At 39.6% G+C, this 25,623-nt stretch overlaps 1 long non-coding RNA gene across 5 annotated transcripts in view; it reads left to right on the top strand.

Moving 5' to 3' along the window:
- The window catches only part of LOC119240779 (uncharacterized), a 274,220-nt gene that overhangs the window by 68,560 nt on the left and 180,037 nt on the right, over positions 1-25,623 (top strand). The gene's annotated exons all lie outside the window — the stretch shown is intronic.

Genomic DNA, 25,623 nt, shown 5'->3' with positions numbered 1-25,623 from the left:
AAAGTCTTTTCTATTTAGTTTTGGGAGGCAGAGAAGCTTTCTTTTCCTTTCTCCCATATCACATTTTCCTTTTGTAATCTCTTTAGAATTAGCAGTGAAATTGAAATTATGATGCGGTGGTCATGGACTGCTGTCTGGGACAGGCAGGGCCTTCCTGTCTCTCTCTCTCTTAAAATAGAGATGTAGATACTTTTTGAAGAGGGTGCTGTTAATAGTCATTGTGAAAATATGGGGGGAAATCTAATTTAAAAAATTGTGATCCTCTTCCTTTGAACTTACCAATAGTTCTGCAGGTTTAGAATTTCATTATTCTTAATCTTAATTCCACTAATATGTATTGGACCCTACTCTAAGTCCAGGGCTGAGTAAGATAGGATGAATCCAGCCCCATGGAGACCAGTTTAGCTAGAAAGATAAGCCACTGGAATTATATGATGAAGCTAGGTGTGGACTGATGGATTGATGGCCAATTTGAGTGTTAAAGAAGGCAGGGGAAATAAATAAACATCAATTACTCTGATTATGTGCATGATGCCACAAGTTTATACATATTTCATTTATCTTCCCCAGACTTTAAACAGCATTATGCTCATTTCGCAGATGATGAAATGGAAACTTAAAGACACTGAGTATTTTCGTAGATAGGTTGCAGAGCTGAGATTATAACCCAGATGATGTAACTGGTACTTAAAATGTAGTTGTAACTTGAACCCAGCACTGAAAAAGCAGCTGCTATAGAGGCTGAAAATTCTGTGTAGACCGTCACTTTAGATCATAGTACCCCAAAGTGAATTTTTTAAAGGACAGTGCAGAGAAAGATAATTAACCAGGTCATTCTAATTTTCCCTTTCAGCTGGATTATAGATATAGTATATGGTGACTCTAATCTATGGGTTTTCATTATTTTAGCTGGAGAGCACTACCTCCTCCTCTTCCCAGAGCATCCTTATTAGGCTGCTTCCTGCTTGCTGGAATGCTCTGCATTGTCTCTCTGATAATATGTGCACACACGGATGCGCCACACTCCCCTCCCCCCAGTGGCGTACACAAACAGCAAGCAGACAGACACTATCTAAGAGGCTGCAACTCAGGGCCCATAATATTGTGGCAGAAAGTAGAAAATAAAACAAGCAGTGCTGGGTACAGGATAATAGCATAATAAGATAAGTGTGAGAGAGTCAGGAGGCGGTAATGGCCCTGGAGATGTAGAAATTCTGGGAAAGTAGGGCAGCGTAAAAGCGGAGACACCATCTGTGGGATCCAGGCAGTCGTGAGAGAGGCTGAATGACACAGTATGGAGATTTGTTATCCAACACAACAAATAGTAGTAAAGTAATCATCTGGCCTTAACAATTGTCAGACATTCTTTGTTTGAGATGCCACCTTCGTGGCCATGAATACTGGTGTAGCCATGGTTATAAACAGTGAGATTATAAATGATCTTTTCTTCTAGCCAATTAGAACTGCATAAAGTGGGAATCCAAAAAAAATTTTTTTGAAGCCTCCTTTTCTCTCTAGATAGTCTCTCCCCTTGACCAGCAGTGGCCACCGCACAGTTCCTCACCCCATCTTATTCAAGTCCAATAAATAGCTAGATCAGAAGTGATTGGAAAAGAGACAACCTGAGTACATTACATTTCTTCATCTGAGAGCCTTTCCTACGTAGCCATTATGTACTCAAGGTTCTATTTCATAAGACATGAAATACTTGTCTTTAAGTCTCTGGAAATCTGGAATCAACTACCTCAAACTTTAAGGTATCTGGAATGATTCCTCTGCATTCCAGTCTCAGATGAAAGAGACAAAGGAGAGGCACATCTGTTAACTTAGGAGTTTAGACAAAGCATTAAGTTCTTGTATGGACACTTCTCTCAACACAATTTTTCAGTTTGAGCTGTACGTTCTACTCTGTTGAATGTTGCTGCTGAAGTTTAGCATGATGACCCAGAGGTATGGCAAGGACCTGATTCTAAAAACCATGGAAGAACATAGAGGAAAGAGAACTGATTTTGAACATGGACTTGAATCCCCATGCAACTACACAGGTCATGGCTCTAGGCAAATTGATCCTTGTTACGTCACTTCTACCAGCTGGAGGATGGGCACAGTATACTATTTCAGAAGATGCTTATGATAAGTCAGTGAGATCAAGTGCATATAAATCACCTACCCTAGAAGGTGACACATTGTACCTGTTCAGTAACAACTAATTTTTTCATAAAGCAGAAAAAATAATTTTAGCCACAAGCAAAACAAAGCAGATGTTGGTCATTTAGAATTTTTACATTTTTGTCATTAGTGCGGCATCTGTGAAATGGGTCAAGAGGGTTGGGGGGGGGCAGTTTTTTGCCTCCTGCATTATTCTTGCTTCCATCAGTGTAGGTCCTCACGATGACATGTCATGATGAAGATAATAGCAAATCATGAAGGTTTGAACAACCTATAGGGCCTCCCCGGTGGCGCAGGTGGTTGAGCGCAGCGCTGTGAAGCTGTCCGCAGCCTCTGCATCGCAGGTTCAATCCTGGCTGGTCGGCAAGAAACCCACATGACGCAGCAGACCTCTCCTGACTCGCCTGCTGCTCCTCTCAGCAGTGTATTACAGTCAGTCTGCCTGTTCTGTTCCCTGCTCTGTCTCTGGTGAATTCTCTCACCCTCCCACACGTCTTACCTGTATCCCGGTTCTTGTATGCATGAATAAATGACTCTTTAAAAAACAAAACAAAAACACAAAACAAAACAAAAAAACAATCTATGGTTGAATTCACCCATTGATTGCTTTAATTCAGTAACCCAGTTTTGTCTAAGCAGATTTAGCTAGGGAGGTAACGGTACAGCAATATGCCTACATGAAATGCCTTCTGCATCTCCCTAAAATCCATTGTTTCATGCCCCAACCCTACCCACGCAGCTTAATCATCTTTAGAGATATTTACTCCTTGTACTTATGAATCCAGATAGGTCAAAGTCACAGCAAAGACTCCACCATGATGGAGACCATGAGGAAGAGAAAGAACTTGAGAAATATATTTAGTTATATTTACAAATGGTCCTTATTGGGGCCACATAGGATTGGAGTGAAGACTACAGCCTGGCTTTGTGGTGAGGAAGACCTTGGCTTCACTTACCATTAATAATCAGGAGAGTGATGTAACTACTCTAAATCTTTGTATTTTCTTATTGATCAAATATACTTGGCCCATGTTATAAGTTCTCAATAAATTTTAGTTATTAAATAAAATCTGCTTTCTGTTTATCCTACTGCTAATGAAGTCATTTAGCTATTTCTTGAACTCTTCTGATACTGAGACATAGTTTATCCCCATCATTCTAAAAAATTGTTCCGATCCTCAGTATTTTCTCCTTGAACTGGCCAGATGGGCACTGAACTCTTTGGGACTTGTCAGTTGAATACAACACAGTAGCACCAGTGTAGCACATCTGATGCATGCTCTTTCTTTCTAGCTCTTTCTGCTGCTATTTGTCTATTTCTCTGCCTCTCTCTCTTCCTGCTTCTCCCCTCCACGGACGGGGTGTCAGCCATGATGTCGATATGTGAGGTAGAGACCTTCCACTAGGAGCTTTGAGCACAGGGACCATTTTGTCTGAATTTGCAATTTGTTTCTTATTGTAGACACCAGCTTTAGCATTATTCTTCTCCTCTGTCGACTGAGCCACGTCAGATGTCTTTGACCCTGGCTTGTACCAGGAGCAGTTGGGGGCCACCTGAGACGTCTGGCATTGTGATTGAAGTCAATTTTCCTTTACATTTGCATAAGCTTTTTTTTTTTTGTCCTGCCTCAAAGTGGTTTGTGTCATTGCGGTGGGGTCCAGAGTCTGCATCCTTTGTGTCCTGCTTCTCAATAGCTACTTCTTTTGGGGTTGGAATTTTTTTCTGCTGCCCCAGAGAAGGAAGGACCCTCAAAGTTTGGGTGTCTTCTCTAGGAAGTTGGCCCGTATAATTTCTGAATGAAACTAGGAGGGGGCCGGAGTAGTCATTATTTAATCGTTACATGTCAATAGAAATGACAAGATGAGATGAGGCAGAAAGGAAAACTAAGCTAGTGATAGTAGGAATGTCATCTTTTTTTCTTTTTCTTAGAATTGAAAGGTTTCCTGAATTATACCTTTTAGGGCTTTAGTGTAAAAAGAAGTCAGGGAATTTTTTCTTTATCCTTTTATTGTTACCCATTCAAAGAACAGTTAGAATTATTAGTTTCCCCAAATCTCTCTTGCTTGGCAAACCACCCTCCTTTAGGTTGTCCTGTCTCTTGAAGCCAAGCCTGTTTCTTTTCTCTTTTGTTCTACATCTTACATGATAATTCAAGTCACCTGCATTTGTGCTGTCTCAGTTACGACTTCTGGACTCTTTGAAGCCCCAAGGTCACTTGGAGAGAAGAGTGATAGCTCTGGGGAAGATAGAGTAGCCCTGCTTGAAACATTTAATTTTCATAACAGAATGATTATAACTTGAATAAGTAGCAAGTATATTGGTCCACAGAGAAGGGATCAATAAAGGGTCTGTCTGCATGGTGAACTAAATCAAAGAGTTGGGGTGATTACTTAAGAAATTTGCTCCAAAAATTCTGCTCATAAGGGGTTTAATTTGATTGATTACTTTAAATCTATTTTCCCTTTAGTTTGATTTTATTGGATTTTACTTGTGCAGGCTTTCTCTCTCTCCTCTAGTAACAAAATATTCTCATCTTTATTCTAAAATTTATTTCATTCCAGAACTTGCAGTATGATCAAAATTGTTAACAAATCAGTGTGTTAAATTGTGATTTCTACAAGGTGAAAGACAAATAGTTGACTATCGAACCATACCCTTTAGTATAATTTTCTCTATATGATATACTCATTTGATGTTTTGGCTGGCGTAGCTAACACCAAGCATCCTGGTATATCACATATACTCTGTTGCTTTAACTTGTTGCCATGACAACTTCACTGTTCTCCCACGGTAACAAAATTTAAATATGTATCTATGAATAAAAAAATGGCTATAAGATTAAGTAAATCCTACTAACTCTACTAAATCAGTCTGTTTCACATAGCATTCTAGGATGATTTCCATAATAACAATTATTGGGTATAGTTACATGAGAAGCAATCCATAGTTAAACTTTCCTGGAGAAGTAGAAAATAATCAGGGTGAATGCACTATTGAGTTGCTTCTCATCTCTTGAATGTGTATATGTGACCTTGTGTTAGGCTCATGTCCTAGTAGATATCATGCTAGTTCTGCCACTCTTCAGGATAGATAAAAAGGTGGGGAAGACATACTTAAAACACCTGAAGAGTTCACAGCACATGCTGGTGCCGTGGTGCACGGAACTGAATGCTGTGAGAACTGCCTCCACTTGGTGGACTGGGAAGGTTGGTAACCTTGTCTTTAGCAGCAGTTCTATACCTTGGATTGATAAAGAAGACTAACTTATAGTAATTTTAAAATAATGGACTTGCTTTAGAGCATATGTGTAGGAGTGGGAGGCTAGAGGAGATGGGAGTGGAGAGGAATAATTAGATAATGCAGTTGTCCTCGTTGGTTCTTAAGTGATAAAGCTTAGATTTTTCTCTCCCTCTCCAGTTGCCTTATCACGAGTGGGTGACCTTGATGAGACATTTTCAACACAGTATCTTTGGTTCCTTTTAATCTTCTGTCAGTTGCTATCACTGTCAGCATGACCTGGCTCCAGTGAAAAATTCAGCTTTCATTTCAGTCTTGCCAGGAATGCTAAATTATGGGGAAATGTCAGGATGGAAGGAAGCTATAAACACTGTGGACACACCACTCAAAGGGGTCATTGCAGGACACTGAGCTCTTTTCCTTCAACATTATAAGCACTAAGAAGGCCTGTAATTTGACCTTCTGGATCTTTTGACAGTCTGAGTTGATATAACATGTCACTTGATCACTGTCTGTCTCCAGTACTGACTGCTATTGCATTCCAACCAGGTGGAAGATAGTGGACATTTACTTTCCCAGAGTAGGAAGGACCAGTTACCAGTTTACTAAATGGCAGTAAGACTCCAGACATAACTTTCACTGGTGGGTGGGGTGATTGGTGGATTTGTGGTTGTGAGATTTTTTTGAATTTGTTTATGAAACAAATACCAAAATGAAATGATCACCAAAAATGCCTTGAAGTTTTATGACAATTTCAAAACAAAAGAAAGAAGACACAAAGTAATTGTTACCAAAATTCCAAATAGGGAATTTCACTGGTGACATTTACATGAAATACTTCAGGTAATCCCTCATACCTAAGAAAAAAATGGAAGTTGGGTTAGTGTGAACCATTTTTAGTGATTCTGTGGGATGCTTGGGAACCGTAGTGAGCATGGCAAGAGATTGAGATGGATAAATTAAAAAAAAAAAAAACAACACATTGACCTCAAATACTGGAGATTAGTTAGGGGACAGAATCAACTTACATAAAATAACCAACAAAATACAAGTATAAATGTATAAAGAGGCAACAGAAATTGATGCAGCCATTCAGGTAATTCAATTGAAATCCCTTATTTATCATTTATTGTACATTTTGGGTATATTTTGCTATATAAAGATTAGTTCTCTCTCTCCTTGAGAGATTTTTAAAGAAGGAAAAAAGAAGAGAATTTCATACTTTTATTTGGTTTTCAGATGTTGCCCCTTAGGATCTAGTTCTGGCTTTGCTTCTCCTTGTTTCTAAAATGACTGCTTGACAACCTTGAGCCTTTGTTTCCACGAATCTAAAAATGGAGAGCTGACATTTTTCTACAGGTCTTGGATTCTAAGCATATACACTGAATGTACATGCTTTTAATTCTGATTGATTTTGATATGTCCCATCTTTGACTGATTGCCTGATAGAAGTTTTAACCATGATAGAACCCCTTATTCCCCACCCCTTGTCCTTGAAGCTCAGCTCTTCCTCTCCCCCGACTTACACATTACTAGACTTTAATCTTTTTTTTTTAATTAATAAATTTTATTTTTATATTCCCCATACAATTGCAATCCCCCCATTCTGACCCCAATCCCTCCCCTCCCGCCCCCCACCCCCAAAAGTGTCTCTGGTTCATAGTTTTTGTTGATTTTGATTTTCACTTTCTTATAGTTATTCATTTTCCTGTCCCTTATTTAAGTTTTCTAGATCCCTGCTATGAGTGAGACCATCCGGTATTTTTCTTTTTCTTTTTGGCTTATTTCACTGAGCATGATCCCTTCCAGCGTCATCCATGTTGCTGAAAATTGCATGTGTTTATCTTTTTTGAATGCTGAGTAGTATTCCATGGTGTATATGTACCACATCTTCTTGATCCAGTCATCTATTTTTGGGCATTTGGGCTGTTTCCAAAGCTTAGCTATTGTAAACAGTGCTGCTATAAACATAGGGGTGCAGGTGTTCTTTGGAATTGATGTTCTGTGTTCTTTGGGTAAATACCTAGGAGTGGAATTGCTGGATCCTGTGGAAGCTCTATGTTTAGTAGGTCCAGAAATCTCCACCCAGCTCTCCATAGTGGTTGGACCAGTTTGCACTCCCACCAAACAGTGCAGGAGAGTTCCTTTTTCTCCACAACCTCGCCAACATTTGTTGTTGCTAGTTTTTTAATATGTGCCATTCTCACTGGTGTGAGATGGTATCTCATGGTAGTTTTGATTTGCATTTCCCTGATTGCAAGTGATGTTGAACATTTTTTCATATGCCTGTTGGCCATTCGCATTCCTCTTCAGAGAAGTTTCTTTTTAGTTCCTCTGTCCATGTTTTGACTGGATTATTTTCTTTGTTGTTGTTGAGTCTCATCAGCTCTTTGCAGATTTTTGTGATCAGTCCTTTATCATTAGTGTTGGGTGCAAAAATTTTCTCCCAGTTGGTGGGGTTTCTCTTTGTTTTTGTTATTGTCTCTTTTGCTGTGCAGAAGCTCTTTAATTTGATGTAGTCCCAGCTGTTGATCTTTGCCTTCACTATCACTGCTTTGGGTGATGTGTCTGTAAAGATGTCTTTGATATGCAAATCACGTAGTGTTTCGCCTATATTTCCTTCTATGTATTTTATGGTTTCAGGTCTTATGTCTAGTTCTTTAATCCATTTTGAGTTGATTTTTGTATATGGTGTGAGGTAGTGGTCAAGCTTCATTCTTTTGCATGTAGCGACCCAGTTTTCCCAGCACCATTTATTGAACAAACTTTCTTTGCTCCAATGCATAGTCTTTGCTCCTTTGTCAAAGATTAGTTGACCATAAATCTGTGGGTTTATTTCTGGATTTTCTATTCGATTCCATTGGTCTGTATGTCTGTTCTTGTTCCAATACCATGCAGTTTTGATGATTATGCTTTGTAGTAGAGTTTGAAGTCTGGGAGTGTGATGCCTCCATTCCCTTCTTTTTTTTCAGGAGAGCTTTGGCTATTCGGGTTTTTTGTGATTCCATATGAATTTCATCAATAATTGTTCTATTTCTTTGAAGAATGCCATTGAGATTTTGATTGGAATAGCATTGAATCTGTATATTGCTTTTGGTAGGATGGCCATTTTAATAATGTTTATTCTCCCAATCCATGAGCAGGGGATGTCTTCCATTTCTTTGTGTCTTCTTCTATTTCTTTTAACAGTGTTTTATAGTTTTCTTTGTATAGGTCCTTTACCTCTTTTGTTAGATTATTCCCAAATATTTGATTTTTTTTGTTTCAATAATAAAAGGGATGTTTTTTTTGATTTCTTCAGATTTATTGTTTGTATATAGGAAGGCTACTGACTTTTGAGTGTTGATTTTGTATCCTGCCACTTTACTGAATTGATTGATGAGTTGAATTAGTTTTTCTGTGGAGTTTTTGGGGTTCTCTATGTATATTATCATATCATCTGCAAAGAGTGATAGTTTGACTTCTTCTTTCCTATTTGGATTCCTTGGATGTCTTTCTCTTGTCTTATTGCTCTGGCTAGGACTTCCAGTATTATATTGAAAAGCAGTGGTGAAAGTAGACATCCTTGTCTTGTTCCAGATCTTAATGGAATTGCTTTCAGCTTTTCACCATTGAGAATGATACTGGCTGTTGGCTTGTCATATACGGCCTTTATGATGTTGAGGTAAGTTCCTTGTATCCCAAGAATTTCAAGGGCTTTTATCATGAATGGGTGTTGCACTTTGTCGAAAGCTTTCTCAGCATCTATTGATATTATCATATGGTTTTTATATTTCTTTTTGTTGATGTGTTGGATAACGTTGATTGATTTTCGGATGTTAAACCATCCTTGTGTCCCTGGAATGAATCCTACTTGGTTGTGGTGAATTACCTTATGGATACACTGTTGGATTCTGATAGCTAAAATTTTATTGAGGATTTTGCATCAGTGTTCATTAGGGAGATTGGCCTATAGTTTTTCTCTTTTGTGTTGTCCTTGTTCGTTTTGGTATTAGTGTAATGTTGGCTTCATAGAATGTGTTAGGTATTATACCTTCCTTCTCAATTTTTTGGAAGAGTTTGTGAAGGATAGGTACCAATTCGTCTCTGAATGTTTGGTAGAATTCATTTGTAAATCCATCAGGTCCTGGGCTTTTGTTTTGATTTACCATTTCAATTTCGCTAATTGTAATTGGTCTGTTTAGGTGTTCTATTTCTTCTTTATCTAGCTTTGGGTGATTGTAGAGTTGTAGGAATTTGTCCATCTCCTCTAGATTGTTAAACTTGTTTCCATATAACTGTTCATAGTAGTTATTAATAATTCTTTTGATTTCTGCTGTGTCCGTTGTGATTTCTCCTCTTTCATTTATTATCCTATTTATTTGTGCTTTCTCCCTTTTTGCCCTTGTGAGCCTGGCAAGGGGTTTATCTATTTTATTTATTTTTTCGAAGAACCAGCTCTTGGTTTCATTGATCTTTTGGATTGTTTTTTAGTTTCGATTTCATTTATTTCTGCTTTGGTTTTTATTATTTCTTTTCTTCTACTGGTTTTGGGGCTTTTTTGTTGTTCTTTTCTAGATCTTTGAGTTTCGAGATTAGGTTGTTTCTTTGAGTTCTTTCTTGTTTCTTGATGTGAGCATCTATTGCTATATATTTTCCTCTTATTACTGCTTTTGCTGCATCCCATACATTTAGGAAATTGGTGTCCTCCTTGTCATTCAATTCAAAGAATTTTTTAATTTCTTCTTTTATCTCCTCGTTAGTCCAGTGGACTTCCAGTAGTGTGGGTTTCAATCTCCACGAGGTAGGAGAATACCTTGCCTTCTCTTTATGGTTTATTTCTAGTTTGATGCCTTCATGGTCAGAAAAGATGGTTGGTATGATTTCAATCTTGGTGTATCTGTTGATGTTTGTCTTGTGCCCCAGTATATGATCGATCCTAGAGAATGATCCGTGTGCGCTTGAGAAAAATGTATACTCAGATTTTTTTGGGTTTAGTGTTCTATATATGTCTGTTAAGCCTAAGCACTCTAGATCCTTATTTAGAGCTTTAGTGTCTTTACTTATTTTTTGTCTTGTTGATCTATCCATTGTTGATAGTGGTGTGTTGAAGTCTCCCACTACGTATGTGTTTTCTCTGATGTCTGTTTTCAGAGATGCCAATCTTGCCAGGTTCAGTGCTTCATCTAAAAAACAAAAGCAGAAGATACAGAGACACTGAGGAGAGAGATTTGAGGTCCTAGACCTCAAAAAAGACAAAGGCCTTCCACCTTTTCTAATTTCTGTCTTTTCTATTGATCAGCTATTAGTTAAACATTTTACCTTTTAAGTGAGATTTTGTTTTCTCTATTCGTATTGTTGATGGAATAGGTGACCCAGAATTTTCTGAGGTTTATTGGACTCTTAAATTACTTATCCTGATTTTGAGCAGAAAAGAACACAAGCTGTAGTTCTACCAGAGACAGGTATTTCTGAGTGATGTACCAGGGCCCAGTGGAGCTTATAATAAAGGCACAGAGAGTCAAATCTTCAGGGCCCAGGCAGCAGAGAGGACCACAGCGAGGTCTCAGGGTAAGTGAAAGCAGAAGTGACCATTGTTCAGGAAATTTCTCCTATGTAGTGAATAAGAGACCTTTTTAGCAGGGGTGGAATATTGCGTGATGTCCATATCATTGAATAATCTTGCAATGGCCCTGTGATTGAATCATATAACTTAACAGTTATAAGTGATATTAGAAGTCATTTAATGGAACTTTCTAACAAATGAAAGCCTTTCACATGTGGTATCCTTCACTAAAAGCCTTTTGCCTCTGTGTGGGTCCTGAAGTTATATCAATAATAAGAAATACTGTCATTTAGTCTCTCTCCCAACTAATTATAAGTTTCAAAAGAGCTCTGGGTAGCTAATGTTAAGATCAACTTGCTAATGTAGATACCAATGCGAGTTTTAATTATAGCTGCATTTTCTACATTGAATGTTGATGGTAACTGCAGACTGTTAAATGATTTGATTATAAGAAAGCAGCCAGCAGTTTTAGAAAGTAAAAGCTTCTTTGGTATCATGTACAAAGCCATTTAAGCCTTCCTCAAACCTGAAATGTCCCTCCCATGAAGATATTTGAATGTGGGTTAGCATTTATTATGGGAAAGAATTGGAACCACAACTAAAATCTATATTCCAGTAATAAATTCTCCCTGTTTTTTTGCATTAAATTCTTTTCCTCCCTTCTAATCCCAAGTCTTTTTTTTCTTCTACTGTTCTCTTGAACTCTGGTCTGCTCTCCTATATGTAGTCACCTTTTGATTAAATATTACAATTATAATCCTAGATTATCTTTACCCATTATTGTCATTCATATTGGTACCTGGAGTGTGTATATATGGGGGGCAAACTGATTAATGAACTTATCTATAGCAAGATCAATTTAATTTTTTTTTATTTTTTTTTTTTTTAATAAATTTTATTGTTATATTCCCCATACAATTGCACCCCCCCATTCTGACCCCAATCCCTCCCCTCCCACCCCCCGCCCCCTAAAAGTGTCTCTGGTTCATAGTTTTTTGTTGATTTTGATTTTCACTTTCTTATATATTCATTTTCCTGGTCCCTTATTTAAGTTTTCTAGATTCCTGCTATGAGTGAGACCATCCGGTATTTTTCTTTTTCTTTTTGGCTTATTTCGCTGAGCATGATCCCTTCCAGCGCCATCCATGTTGCTGCAAATTGCATGTGTTTATCTTTTTTAATGCTGAGTAATATTCCATGGTATATATGTACCACATCTTCTTGATCCAGTCATCTACTTTTGGGCATTTGGGTTGTTTCCAAAGCTTAGCTATTGTAAACAGTGCTGCTATAAACATAGGGGTGCAGGTGTTCTTTGGAATTGATGTTTCTGTGTCCTTTGGGTAAATACCTAGGAGTGGAATTGCTGGATCATATGGAAGCTCTATGTTTAGTAGGTCCAGAAATCTCCATACAGCTTTCCACAGTGGTTGGACCAGTTTGCACTCCCACCAACAGTGCAGAAGAGTTCCTTTTTCTCCACACCCTCGCCAACATTTTTGTTGCTAGTTTTTTTAATATGTGCCATTCTCACTGGTGTAAGATGGTATCTCATGGTAGTTTTGATTTGCATTTCCTTGATGACAAGTGATGTTGAACATTTTTTCATATGCCTGTTGGCCATTTGCATTTCCTCTTCAGAGAAGTTTCTTTTAAGCTCTTCTGCCCATTTTTTGACTGGATTATTTTCTTTGTTGTTGTTGAGTCTCATCAGCTCTTTGCAGATTTTTGTGATCAGTCCTTTATCATTAGTGTTGGGTGCAAAAATGTTCTCCCAGTTGGTGGGATTTCTCTTTGTTTTGGTTATTGTCTCTTTTGCTGTGCAAAAGCTCTTTAATTTGATGTAGTCCCAGCTGTTTATCTTTGCCTTCACTATCACTGCTTTGGGTGATGTGTCTGTAAAGATGTCTTTGAATGCAAATCACGTAGTGTTTCGCCTATATTTCCTTCTATATATTTTATGGTTTCAGGTCTTATGTCTAGTTCTTTAATCCATTTTGAGTTGATTTTGTGTATGGTGTGAGGTGGTGGTCAAGCTTCATTCTTTTGCATGTAGCGACCCAGTTTTCCCAGCACCATTTATTGAACAAACTTTCTTTGCTCCAATGCATATTCTTTGCTCCTTTGTCAAAGATTAGTTGACCATAAATCTGTGGTTTATTTCTGGATTTTCTATTCGATTCCATTGGTCTGTATGTCTGTTCTTGTTCCAATACCATGCAGTTTTGATGATTATGGCTTTGTAGTATAGTTTGAAGTCTGGGAGTCTGATGCCTCCATTCCCTTCTTTTTTTTCAGGAGAGCTTTGGCTATTCGGGGTTTTTGGTGATTCCATATGAATTTCATCAATAATTGTTCTATTTCTTTGAAGAATGACATTGAAATTTTGATTGGAATAGCATTGAATCTGTATATTGCTTTTGGTAGGATGGCCATTTTAATAATGTTTATTCTTCCAATCCATGAGCAGGGATGTCTCTCCATTTCTTGTCTTTCTTTTATTTCTTTTAACAGTGTTATATAGTTCTTGTATAGGTCCTTTACCTCTTTTGTTAGATTTATTCCCAAAATATTGATTTTTTTGTTTCAATAACAAAAGGGATGGTCTTTTTGATTTCTTCTTCTTCAGATTTATTGTTTGTGTATAGAAGGCTACTGACTTTTGCGTGTTATTTTGTATCCTGCCACTTTACTGAACTGATTGATGAGTTGAATTAGCTTTTCTGTGGAGTTTTTGGGGTTCTCTATGTATAATATCATATCGTCTGCAAATAGTGATAGTTTGACTTCTTCTTTTCCTATTTGGATTCCTTGGATGTCTTTCTCTTGTCTTATTGCCCTGGCTAGGACTTCCAGTATTATATTGAAAAGCAATGGTGAGAGTGGACATCCTTGTCTTGTTCCAGATCTTAATGGAATTGCTTTCAGCTTTTCACCATTGAGAATGATACTGGCTGTTGGCTGTCATAGATGGCCTTTATGATGTTGAGGTATGTTCCTTGTATCCCCAGAATTTCAAGGGCTTTTATCATGAATGGGTGTTGCACTTTGTCGAAAGCTTTCTCAGCATCTCTAATTATCATATTTATTTATATTTTCTTTTTTATGTGTTGGATAACGTTGATTGATTTTCGGATGTTAACCATCCTTGTGCCCCTGGAATGAATCCAACTTGATCGTGGTGAATTATCTTATGGATACATTGTTGGATTCTGATAGCTAAAATTTTATTGAGGATTTTTGCATCAGTGTTCATTAGGGAGATTGGCCTGTAGTTTTCCTTTTTTGTGTTGTCCTTGTTCGGTTTTGGTATTAGTGTAATGTTGGCTTCATAAAACGTGTTTGGTATTGTCCCTTCCTTCTCAATTTTTTGGAAGAGTTTGTGAAGGATAGGCACTAATTCGTCTCTGAATGTTTGGTAGAATTCATTTTGTAAATCCATCAGGTCCTGGGCTTTTGTTTTTGGGAGGTTTTTGATTACCATTTCAATTTCGCTAATTGTAATTGGTCTGTTAGGTGTTCTATTTCTTCTTTATCTAGCTTGGGTGATTGTAGAGTTGTAGGAATTTGTCCATCTCCTCTAGATTGTTAAACTTGTTTCCATATAACTGTTCATAGTAGTTACTGATTATTCTTTTGATTTCTGCTGTGTCCGTTGTGATTTCTCCTCTTTCATTGATGATCCTGTTTATTTGTGCTTTCTCCCTTTTTTCCTTTGTGAGCCTGGCTAGGGGTTTGTCTATTTTATTGATTTTTTCAAAAAACCAGCTCTTGGTTTCATTGATCTTTTGGATTGGTTTTTTAGTTTCAATTCATTTATTTCTGCTTTGGTTTTTATTATTTCTTTTCTTTCTACTGGTTTTGGGGTTTTTTTGTTGTTCTTTTTCTAGATCTTTGAGCTTCGAGATGAGGTTGTTTCTTTGCGTTCTTTCTTGTTTCTTGATGTGAGCTTCTATTGCTATATATTTTCCTCTTATTACTGCTTTTGCTGCATCCCATACATTTAGGATATTAGTGTCCTCCTTGTCGTTCAATTCAAAAAAATTTTAATTTCTTCTTTGATCTCCTCATTAGTCCAATGGTCTTCCAGTAGTGTGTTTTTTAATCTCCATGAGGTAGGAAATTCCTTGCCTTCTTTTTATGTTTTATTCTAGTTTGATGCCTTCATGGTCAGAAAAGATGGTTGATATGATTTCAATCTTGTGTATCTGTTGATGTTGTCTTGTGCCCCAGTATGTGATCGATCCTGGAGAATGATCCGTGTGCGCTTGAGAAAAATTTTACTCCGTTTTTTTTGGGTTTAGTGTTCTATAGATGTCTGTTAAGCCTAATTGCTCTAGGTCCTTATTTAGAGCTTTGTTTCTTTACTTATTTTTTTTTGTCTTGTTATCTATCCATTGTTGATAGTGGTGTGTTGAAGTCTCCCACTACGTATGTGTTTTCTCTGATGTTGTTTTCAAGAGAGGACAAACAGTTGTCTGATATATTTTGGTGCTCCTTCGTTTGGTGAGTATATGTTAATGAGTGTTATTTCTTCTTGAAGTATTGTCCCTTCTGATCATAATGTATGACCATTGGGGTCTCTTTTTATCTTTTTGAGTTTGAAATCTGTTTTATCTGATATAAGTATAGCTGTTCCTGCTTTCTTTTTTGGTCCATTTGCTTGTAGGATTGTTTTCCATCCTTTAACTTTGAGCCTATTTTTATCTTTGTAGCTAAATGTGTTTCCTGGAGACAGCAAAAGGTTGGGTTTTGTTTCTTAATCCAGGCTGCCACTCTGTGTCTTTTTATTGAAGAGTTTAGTCCATTTACATTTAGAGTTAATATTGATATGTTAACATCTGTATTTGCCATTGTGTTTGTCTTTCCTTTGATTTTATTTATTTATTCTTTTAATAACTTTTTTTTTTTTTTTTTGCCTTCTTTCATTGTTATTCGTCCCTCTGAGGTTCTGGCTTTAGGACTCCTTGTAGTATTTTTTGGAGTGGGGGTTTAGTTGCAATGAAATTCCGGAGTTTCTGTTTGTCTGGGAAGGTCCATATTCTTTCTTCAAAGAGGAAGGAGAGCTTTGCGGGATAGAGTATTCTTGGTTGGCATCTGTTTTCTTGGAGTCTGTTGACTATGTCCCTCCACTCTCTCCTTGCCCGTAGTGTTTCTTCGGAGAAGTCTGATGTCAGCCTGATTGGTTTTCCTTTGAATGTTATCTGTTTCTTCCCTCTTGCCAGCTTCATTATTTTTTCCTTGTCCTGGATTCTTGGGAGCTTTACTATTATGTGTCTTGCTGTATTTTTCCTTTCGTCGTGGAAGTTTGGTGTTCTTCTTGCTTCTTGTATATCAATTTTCAGCTCCTTCTTCACATTTGGGAAGTTCTCTTCAATTATCTCTTTGAATATTTTCTCTGTTCCTACATCTCTCTCCTCTCCTTCTGGTATTCCTATAACTCTTATATTTCCTTTCCTCATGGAGTCAGATAGTTCCCGAAGTCTTTCTTCGTTCTTTTTCCTTCGTACTTCTCTTTCCTTTTCTGTTTTGGTTCTTTTTATTTCTGTGTCTTCAAGATTACTTATTCGTTCTTCCATTTCATCTATTCTGCTTTCATTGCTTTTCCCAGAATTCTTTAGTTCTTCCATTAATTCTTTGATCTCCTGCATTTCTTTTACTTCCCTCTTTAGGGACTCAATTTCTTTCTTCTGACCATTGTTTTCCCTCTCTAGGGACTCAATTGCATTCTTCTGATCGTTGATTATTTTTCCCTTATCATTGTTTTCCTTTATGACTTCTGTCAGTTTTTTAATCACGGCAATTTTAAATTCTCTTTCTGGAAGGCTCAGAAATTCTTCCAAGTTATTGTCTTTGCAATCTGGGGGCTGGCTTTCTTTTTGTGGTGTGCTTTTTCTCTGGAGAGTTGCTAGGTTGCGTGTGGTTCTTCTCCTCCCTACTGTCTGTTTTCTAATTTGCCGTATGCGTTGGGACACTGTGTTGTTGGGACTGGCCGGCATCTTGGGTGGGCTTCTCTGTTCCCCTCTGGTTCTTCCAGGAGTCACCTGTCAGTTTCAAGCAGCCGGGCGGCCGGGGCTGTGTGCTGGGGCTGGTCTCCTCCTGGGCGGGGCTCTCTTTAATGGCGCCTGGAGCTCACCTCCGCGGCGGATCCTGCAGGGTTCGCCTCAGCTCCCGTTCACGGGGTGTGGTGGCTGCAATAGTTCCTTTCCACTCACAGTCCCGCTTGCTGTGTCCGTTTTTCTTGTTGGCCGTTTTGGTTTGTTGTTTCCTCCTCTCTGCCGGTCGGAGAGTGCCGACTTTGTGGGCGGGGGAGGGGAGCAGGGTTCTAGCAAGATCAATTTTAAAGGCAGAGTGTGTGTGTGTGTGTGTGTGTAGAGGGGAGTTACACTGTTAGTAACACACAGAGGCTTTAGAGTTATGATACCTCTAACCTTTTCCATAGCAAGATTCTACATTAGGACCAGCAGTCTAGAAAACATGATGCCTTATATTTCTTTGGTTTTAGAAACAAGTATAAAATATATCAATCATAAATATGCTGTTTTTAAGGTCCCAGCACATATCCTACAGGTCAACATGTCTTCTTGTTCAGTGTCATATTATTTTTGCAGCTCACCTGGACTCAGTTGTATCACATCTTGTGCAAATGAGTTGGTGGCTGCTTTTAGGGCTTACCCAGGTGTCTATTTATCTAGCTATGTGGTAAATGGCAGTGATAAATGATCATGTACTTCCTGGGAGCACAAGTGTATTTCCAAAGGTCAAGCACATTTGAGTGATCTGTTGATGCTCTGCAAAGGTGGAAATCAGGAGCCACGAGACAGGACAATAGAAAAAGCTGAAATGTTAACAGGGAGCTGAGTGGCCTGAGCTGGAAGGTGCTGAATAGCAGGACTCTTGTGCTTTCTGACAAATATTCTTTCACAGCAGTTCATGAACTCAGTGGCCATATAACCTTAGAACCTGGAAGTGTCAGGGCCATTGTGAGGGCCCAGGATCCTCTGCAGCTGCTTGTGGCAGAATGAAATATAAGGAAGGAAACTCCTTCATTGTCCCTGAGACACATTTTTGTCATCTTTTTCCCTTAGAGGCATTTTCTGTAATTATCTACTTTGCCACTTAAAAAGCCCTTCACTGGCATTCACTAATGAAGCTCAGAGCCACATGGATTGTGGTCCCCATTTTTTCAGACCCTGGGTTATTAGCTGCAGAGAGGTTAGGGTAATTGCCCAAGAGCAGACCGTTTCCATCTGAAATGAACTTAGGCATTTATTTAGGGCACTGGTTCCTAAAAGTTATTCTCTAGCCTTTCTGGATCTGAATTGCCACTCTTTTATGTATGGCTTCTGGAGTCATTTATTTATCTACTCAACACACATGTACTGAATATCATTTAGTAAGAGGTTAGAAGGTGGTGAAATTTAGAGAAGTAAAATGCAGTCTTCATCGAGGGCTCAGTCTAGGAGAGAGAGAGACGTAAATGAAAATAATTACAATATGATGGGAAGAATGCAGTAATAGAGGAATAAAGTGGAGAAGGAGCCCCCGACTCTGTCTGGCACACTTAGGAGATCAGAGGAGGTGCTCTGACTACAGTAGGGTTAGTGCGAATTTACCAGGCAGCCAAACAGGGGAAATGCCATTTTGCACAGCGACTCATCCAAGCAGGCTCCAGTGGCATCCTCATGCCTTCCTAGAACGCTCCTTGCTGAGACCACCTGATGCGAGTGACCTCAACTTCCCTCCACATCAGAAATTCCTATGTGCCATCCCTGTCTTTGCTCCCTTCCTGAGTCAGTCCCAGATGGAGCCACCTCTCTGAACACTCCAGATCCTCTCCCCATCCATAGATGTTCACAACTCTCTCCTGCTTCTGTACTCCTTCTCTGCATACATTGTTCTGAGAACAAAGGGGTCCCCCTTCTCTGGGAGGGGGAAAGACTCCTTGGAACTGACATCCATCTCTTGCTTCTCTTTGCTACTGACCTTTCCAAAGGTAAGTCTACACTCACTAGCATCACTTTCTTACCTTCCCTTGTCATTTGACTTTTACCCTCCACCCTTCCTGGAATCTGAGCTGTCATTTTATTGAGCTCCTTCCCTGTGACATCCTCATTGTTCTCAAGGCTCACCCTACTTTCCATCACTGTGGCATTTGACACTGCTAGCAACTACCACCTGCTTTCCTTCAAACTCGTTTTCCTCCTCTTCCACAATATAGTCTTCTGCTGCTTCTCTTCACTCTTCTCAATCTTGCTAGCTCTTCCTGATCTCCCCCTTTGGATTTGACAACTGCCATCAACTTGTTCTTTAAGATGGATGTGTTATGTTTCTCCGGTTTCTTATCTGCCAACTTGCCCTATTGTTTTCCTTTCAAAGACTGTGTCTTATTCAGTATGGCAAGAAGCAGCCTTGGGGAGTGGTTGGGAGTGCAATGTGAGCCAAGCTCCCTGGGTTTGAATCCTGGCACTGCTGTGTGACCTGGGTAAATTACTTACCCTCTCTGTGCTCAGATTTCCTTACCTGTCATCCAGGGTAATAATGCCTTCCTTTGTAGGGTTCTTGTGAGGATGAAATAAGTTAAGACATATGATGTGCTTAGACTAATTAATGACTGTGACATGGGAATTGCCAAAAAGTATGACTCGACTGCATTTACATCTGCAATGACACCCAGCTCATGAATATTATCATTTATACACATTTACTTAACATTACGTATAATAAACATTAAATAAGTTTATCGTTATCAAGAGCTTACCATTGGCAGAATTGATCTCATATAATCTGTGCAACTACCCTAGACATAGGTGTCATTATTCTGTCTCCACTCTGTAGAGAAGGCCACAGAGTCTCTGCAGGATTAGTGGCTTGTCCAAGTTCAAATAGCTTGGGGTAGAGATGGCCTGACTGCAGAGTGATGTTCTTAACTACTGTGCTCTCAGTAGGTGTTATGTTAGGTGCCAGCTGACGGAAACATGCCGGTGTGTTCTCCAACCTCCTTCTAACAGTCCCCAGTCCTGACAAGCTTTGCTCCACACTCATTTACCATGTAGAGCTTGAAAAGTCAGAGTTTTACAAAGTCACGAAGCCAAAGTTGGCATTGCGTTGCCTTGCATTCATGGAGACCACATGGTTATTTGACTTAGCAGTCACTACTGGCAGTTTCAGTTTTCAAGGGCAGGGAATCCCAGCTCTGACTGTTGTATGTGTCCTCCACAGAACACTGAGACAGTGCCACTGCCATGTTCAAATTCGGTTCTTTCTACTGCAGCAGACCAGAAGGTCTCATACAACCAAGTTTAGTTTGGAGGACAGAGTGATAGGAGGCCTTACCCTCCCCTCTAACACACAACTCCCCTAAAAAGACTTCCAGGGTCCTGCTCCTCTTCCGTCACCCTTGCCCTTCTGTCCTCAGGTCAGAACTGGGCACCCCAAGCACCTCGCCCTCAAGCCACAGCAGTCTTCACTTCATTTCAGACGACTTGCCCCAACCATGACCCAGGGACCTAGTTTTCCCTTTTTACATTCTTTGTGCCTCTCAGTGCTGGACACACAGGAGGGTCTCAGTAAATACTAATCCAGTAAATTAATGAAGGAGGCTTCCTCATAAGCTTTCTGGAGCTCTCTAAGAATTTGCAGATGGCAGTCATACTTGACTCCTTGGGGAATCTTTAGATGAGAATCAGGGGAGATTTAGTCCCTGTTTAGTATGAAAGGTGGTGAGCATCTGTTCAGGCATTCTTCCTTTGGCTAGCAGGATTATATTTATCAGCTCTACTTCCCCTCTCTCAGGTGAACCCTGAAACATCCACCGCCATTCCCACCCAGATAAGCAGCAATGATTCCTCTAGGCCTGTAGACCACACTCTGAGCTACTTTTAGAAACCATCTCCAATCTCCATTGTTTCTTCCAGCCAGTGAGGCCCCAAAGTACATTTATTTCCATGGGCCTTTTGCAAGGAGTAGTGTTTGTTTTTTTTGAGCACCAGTTCTAGTCATTTGTATTTGTTTTCACAAAGTGCTTTCACTCAGTGAAGCACTGTCACATTCTCTTCTTCGTTTGGCCAAAGCAACAGAAGGAGTTTACTATTGTCGGCAACGTAAAGTCAATGATCACTAATGTCGCTGAGTGTCTGGTACCAGAATCAACATTTATATATCATAACATTTAATTCCTAAGTGGTGGCAAATAATGCTGTAGAGTTTGGAACGACTTAATTTGACTTAATTTGAATTCAATAGTCTATGAAGTTGTGCGTAGGAAATGATAATGCAGGTCAAGCTCTGTGTATGGTGTTTGACCTTGAGCAGGCGCTAAATATCCTCATCCTCATCCTCCTCATCATCGCTACTGTTATTATTTCTCACTGTGAGCCTGTAAAGAAATTGTACTTTGTTGACCAGTTAAATGAGTAAAGGGAGGCTTAAAGTCCAGATTTAAGGTCCATGTGGCTAACCAGCTTGCACCCCGCCTCCTGGGTATTGGCAATCTTACATTCTTATTAGATTGGACTTGAAGACTTGGGTCAATTGGTCTTGAAAAGTAATGAAAGCTTCCGGCTTATTATTTGATAATTTGGAATTCTTTTTTTCCCAGGTGGTATATTCAAGGCCCTCTGATCTTTCGCCCTCATCCCTACCCCCCACCAGACTATAGGAATAGACTTCTCAGTTTGCAAGGGCAGCACAGTTCCCTGCTATGGTCGAGTGGTCACATCCCAGCCGCCGACCTTCCCACCAGCTGTCACACCCTCTACCTGCTGCCAAGTGGCCTTGGAAGAATCTTCCAAGTGATTTCCTGCCCCTGGAAACATCAAAGCCGTCTCCCCACCCCATTCTTCCCAGTGAATGCACCACTGGTTGGTATAAATGGAGGCCAGTGCTCAGTAGCCTCAACGACTTGGGGGGAATTCAGGTCCGTGGGAGGGGGGCTTGATGGCCAGGCCAGGAAAATAAAGTCCCACACAATGTCCAGGGATGTGGCCAGATAGCCAGACCTTGAAACTACCTATGAAAAGACCAGTAAATTAAGGGTGTGATCGTATACCTCACAACCTGTGTGGATTGCAAAGGGGGAACCCATTGCCTCGAGTTATTATTTCTAGATTGTATAATAACCAGGTCTCTGCTTTGAGATCATGTCAGAGATAACAAAGCATCAGAAGCCTCTTCTGTTGCTGAAGAACCAATCAACCTAAACTAATACTTTAATGACCACTTTTCCCAATGAGAAAACAAATTCAGGCAAAAAGGAAAAAAGAAAAAAATGAAGCAGGGAGCTGAGCAGAACCTTGTCTGGTCAATGAAAAGAAGAAAGAGACGTCTGGAGCCATGGCAATGGAGTAGGATTACTTTGATCTGGAAAACAGATTTCTTCTTTTTCTCTTTTTTTTCCCTCCAGTGCTTTTTCTCAGGCAGCCAAGAGATGCTATTGAGCTTGATGAGGGAGGCCCTTTCAGAATGAAGGGCGACTCGGAGGAGAATTGAATAACTGCTCTCATGGACAGCTACCTTAATAGCCTCATGTTTGAAAAATACACAATTAAAGGAAATACTATTACAAATAGCCCCATTTGTTGCTTTAAAAATACTATCGATTAACTGAAAAATGAGGAAGAGGTGTATAAGATTATTATGCTCAGTTTAAACTCTAGATTGTTGGAGGGACACACACACACACACACACACACACACACACAACCTTATAGACAACACTCAAGGAGGAGAGAGGACACAGGAAATAATGAATCATCAGCCCTCTTCCTTTACATCTAAAAAAATGACTTTTCAGAGAAAGTCTTGTCCACCAGAGTTTTTAATCACTTTCTTTATGTCAGTACTGTTCATAAAAATGCAAGTGTTATTGGTGAAGGATTCAGTTTCTTACAAGCTAAATCTATAGCAGTTGGAGGTCTTCTTGGGTATGAAGGATGCTTTTTTACACAAGCTCTTAGGACATTTTAAATGAGACAAGAGTTCCTGGGCAGTTTCCACTGATATTTGCCTTTACCCTCCAGCTACCTCTGTGCTCACACCACTCACATCTCACACTGTGTTTACCAGGAGATGTTCGACAAAGAAATAGCATGTGTCCAGAGGTGCATGTAGTAGATGAAGGCAGACTGTCCTTCTCAAATAGACAGAAACATCTCTGGCTATTCTTTTAAGAGATTTCCAAAAATCTTTGTCCAGGTAACCTGCCTCGTTGTCATGGCAACAGCAGGACATTTCCTGTCTCTTTTTTCTCTTTTTCTTTGTCTTTGAGGATTTATTTAACACTTTTATAGCTAATACATAACTGTCGTATAACAGTGGATGTTCTGCTCTTCAGCATATTGTAGAAAATAAAAAGACTTAAAGTATAATTAGTGTTTTTAAGTTTTTGACTTTTTTGTTGTTGTTGCTGTTCCCTGGGATGGGTTGACAAGAGATCTGTTAGTCTCTAGCTTGTGTAAAACTGAACCTGAGGTGGAGATGAAATTAGGTTTTCATTCTCAAGCAAAAATTTGACAAGTATTTACAATGAGGTAGACACTGTACTAAGTCTTTTATCTGTATTTAATCCTCAAACAGATTCACATGTTAACCTTATTCTGCCCATTTTTCAGATGAGAACATGGGTCACCAAAAGGTTGAGTAATTTGTCTAATGTCACATAGCTCACAAGAGGTAGAGCCAGAATCCCAGGTGGCTATGTCCCCAGTGTTTGAGGTAGTCTCCAAGATCACTTGTGAGGTATTCTACCATACAAAAAACGTAAGCTGTGGGTTCAGAGTTTTTATGTTTTTTTTTTTTTTTAACACACAAAGGGTTCATATCAGATTGGAGGAAAGGGTGATTTGACATCGAAATAGGAGGCTAAGGAAGCTGTGAAACTTCTTGAGAGTCTAATGCTATAAAAAAATGAAATAAGCCAGAGGGAGAAAGACAAATACCTGATGGTTTCACTTGTATGAGATAAAGCAAAAGAATGACAAAACTAAACCCAAACAAAGTCTAGAAATGGGGCTGCAGAATTGAGGCTACCAAGGAGGGTGGGGATGAACCAAGTGGGGAGGGAGTTCATTGGTCTGTGATAAAGGGACATGGGTGCTCTGGGGTGGGTGGGGGCATGGAGAGGTACTTCTAGGAGGTATGAGACTATTCCTCAAAAAGGAAAATAGAAAAATTCTTTCTGGAAGCAAAGATAGGAACTTGACTAACTCTAGAGATCTTTTAGGATCCCCTGATTCCATGGGCTTGAGGTGGGTTGGGAGGGAAAGAGACCCTCATGTCTCCCCATGGCCGAGCTGCTATGCCCTACTGTGAAAGGGCAAAATGTCCATCTCAGATTAACCAGAGACCCACCCGGGGTATTAAACTCCTTCAGTGGCTCAACATATTCTGCTTGAACTCCTTTCATGTCCTTATGGATGAAGGTCATTCTTTCTTTTCCTTCTCAGGGTCTACCTGAGAGTAAGGACAGAATGCTGGTTGAAGGTGTGCTCTCTGGGAGTCAGTCCATCTGGGTTTGGATCTTTCTTGGATCATATACTAGAAACCTGAGGCAAATTATTCTACATCTGCCTAATTTTCTTATCAGTAGGAAGATCAAGTGAGGTGATACAACTAAAGTGCCAGGAAGAGAGGACACAGTCAAAGGTGTTTATTGTTATTAGTGTTATACAGTCCTTAGCATCTCAGCCAAATTACCAAACTTATGAGATAACCTTCTGGAGCCCCATAGTTGGGGTAGCCCCTGATGCTTTGTGCTTCTACAGTACCTGTACTTCTTTTAGCCTGACACAACTGCTCAGTTGTCCTCCCTGATAAAGTGAGCAGGTAGGTGAAGGCAGGGATCCTGTCTTGCTCATCAGTCCCTAGCTCATTGTGCATGGTGTTTGCTGTGAAATAGTATCAGGAATGGGAAAGCCAAGCTAGCCTGGATTTGGACTTGAGTAGGACAGATATATATGTTTTGTTATTATCTCTAAGTCATTATTGAAGAAGTTTCCTGTTACCCTCTACAGTCTTTGGCTCCAGAGAGAGAGGGAGGGCAAGGAGAGGGAGACAGGGAGAGAGGAAGGAAAGAGAAGCAGGGAGAGAGCACACAGAAGGATACATCTCAGACACAACTGAGCAATTCATGCATCATTAGAGAGAGATCAGTATGAAATGGAATTTAGACTTCTGGCAAGACTGACAGGTTGTAAAGGAGTCAGAAAAGCAGAGGAGATGAATTCAAGAAGAAAAAAGAGCAGGAGTACAATGCAGAGCTGGAATCAATCACTGAGCAGATGCTGCAAGGAGAAGAATGGAGGCTGTTCTAGAAGCTGCTGGGATAAGGTCACAGCTCTGTAGTAGGTCTCTGCACATTGGGAAGAGCATGGGTTTTAGAGTCTGCATAGCCTGGGTTCGAATGCTGGCTCAGCTGCCTGCCATAAATACTTAGCTAATTAAGCTTCAGTTATCTTTCCTGTAAAGTGGGAGTAAGGGTGACTCCCTCATAAGCATCCTGCCGGATTAAATGAGATGAAGCATGCATGTGTGGAAGCCAGTCTCAGTGCTTGGCTATTACTTGTTTTGTTACCAAACATATCTCTGAATTTTTAATTTTCCTGATTCTGGAAGTTGATGAGACCTGTTTCATTTCTGGATCCACTAGGGACAGTTTTACTTATCCCCCTTG

This window comes from Talpa occidentalis, unplaced genomic scaffold, assembly GCF_014898055.3.
Source record: "Talpa occidentalis isolate TD23 unplaced genomic scaffold, MPIMG_talOcc4v2.1 talOcc4.12, whole genome shotgun sequence".
NCBI lineage: Eukaryota > Metazoa > Chordata > Mammalia > Eulipotyphla > Talpidae > Talpa > Talpa occidentalis.
Note: the sequence above shows the minus strand (reverse complement) of the source record. Positions and strands in the feature narration are given on the sequence as shown.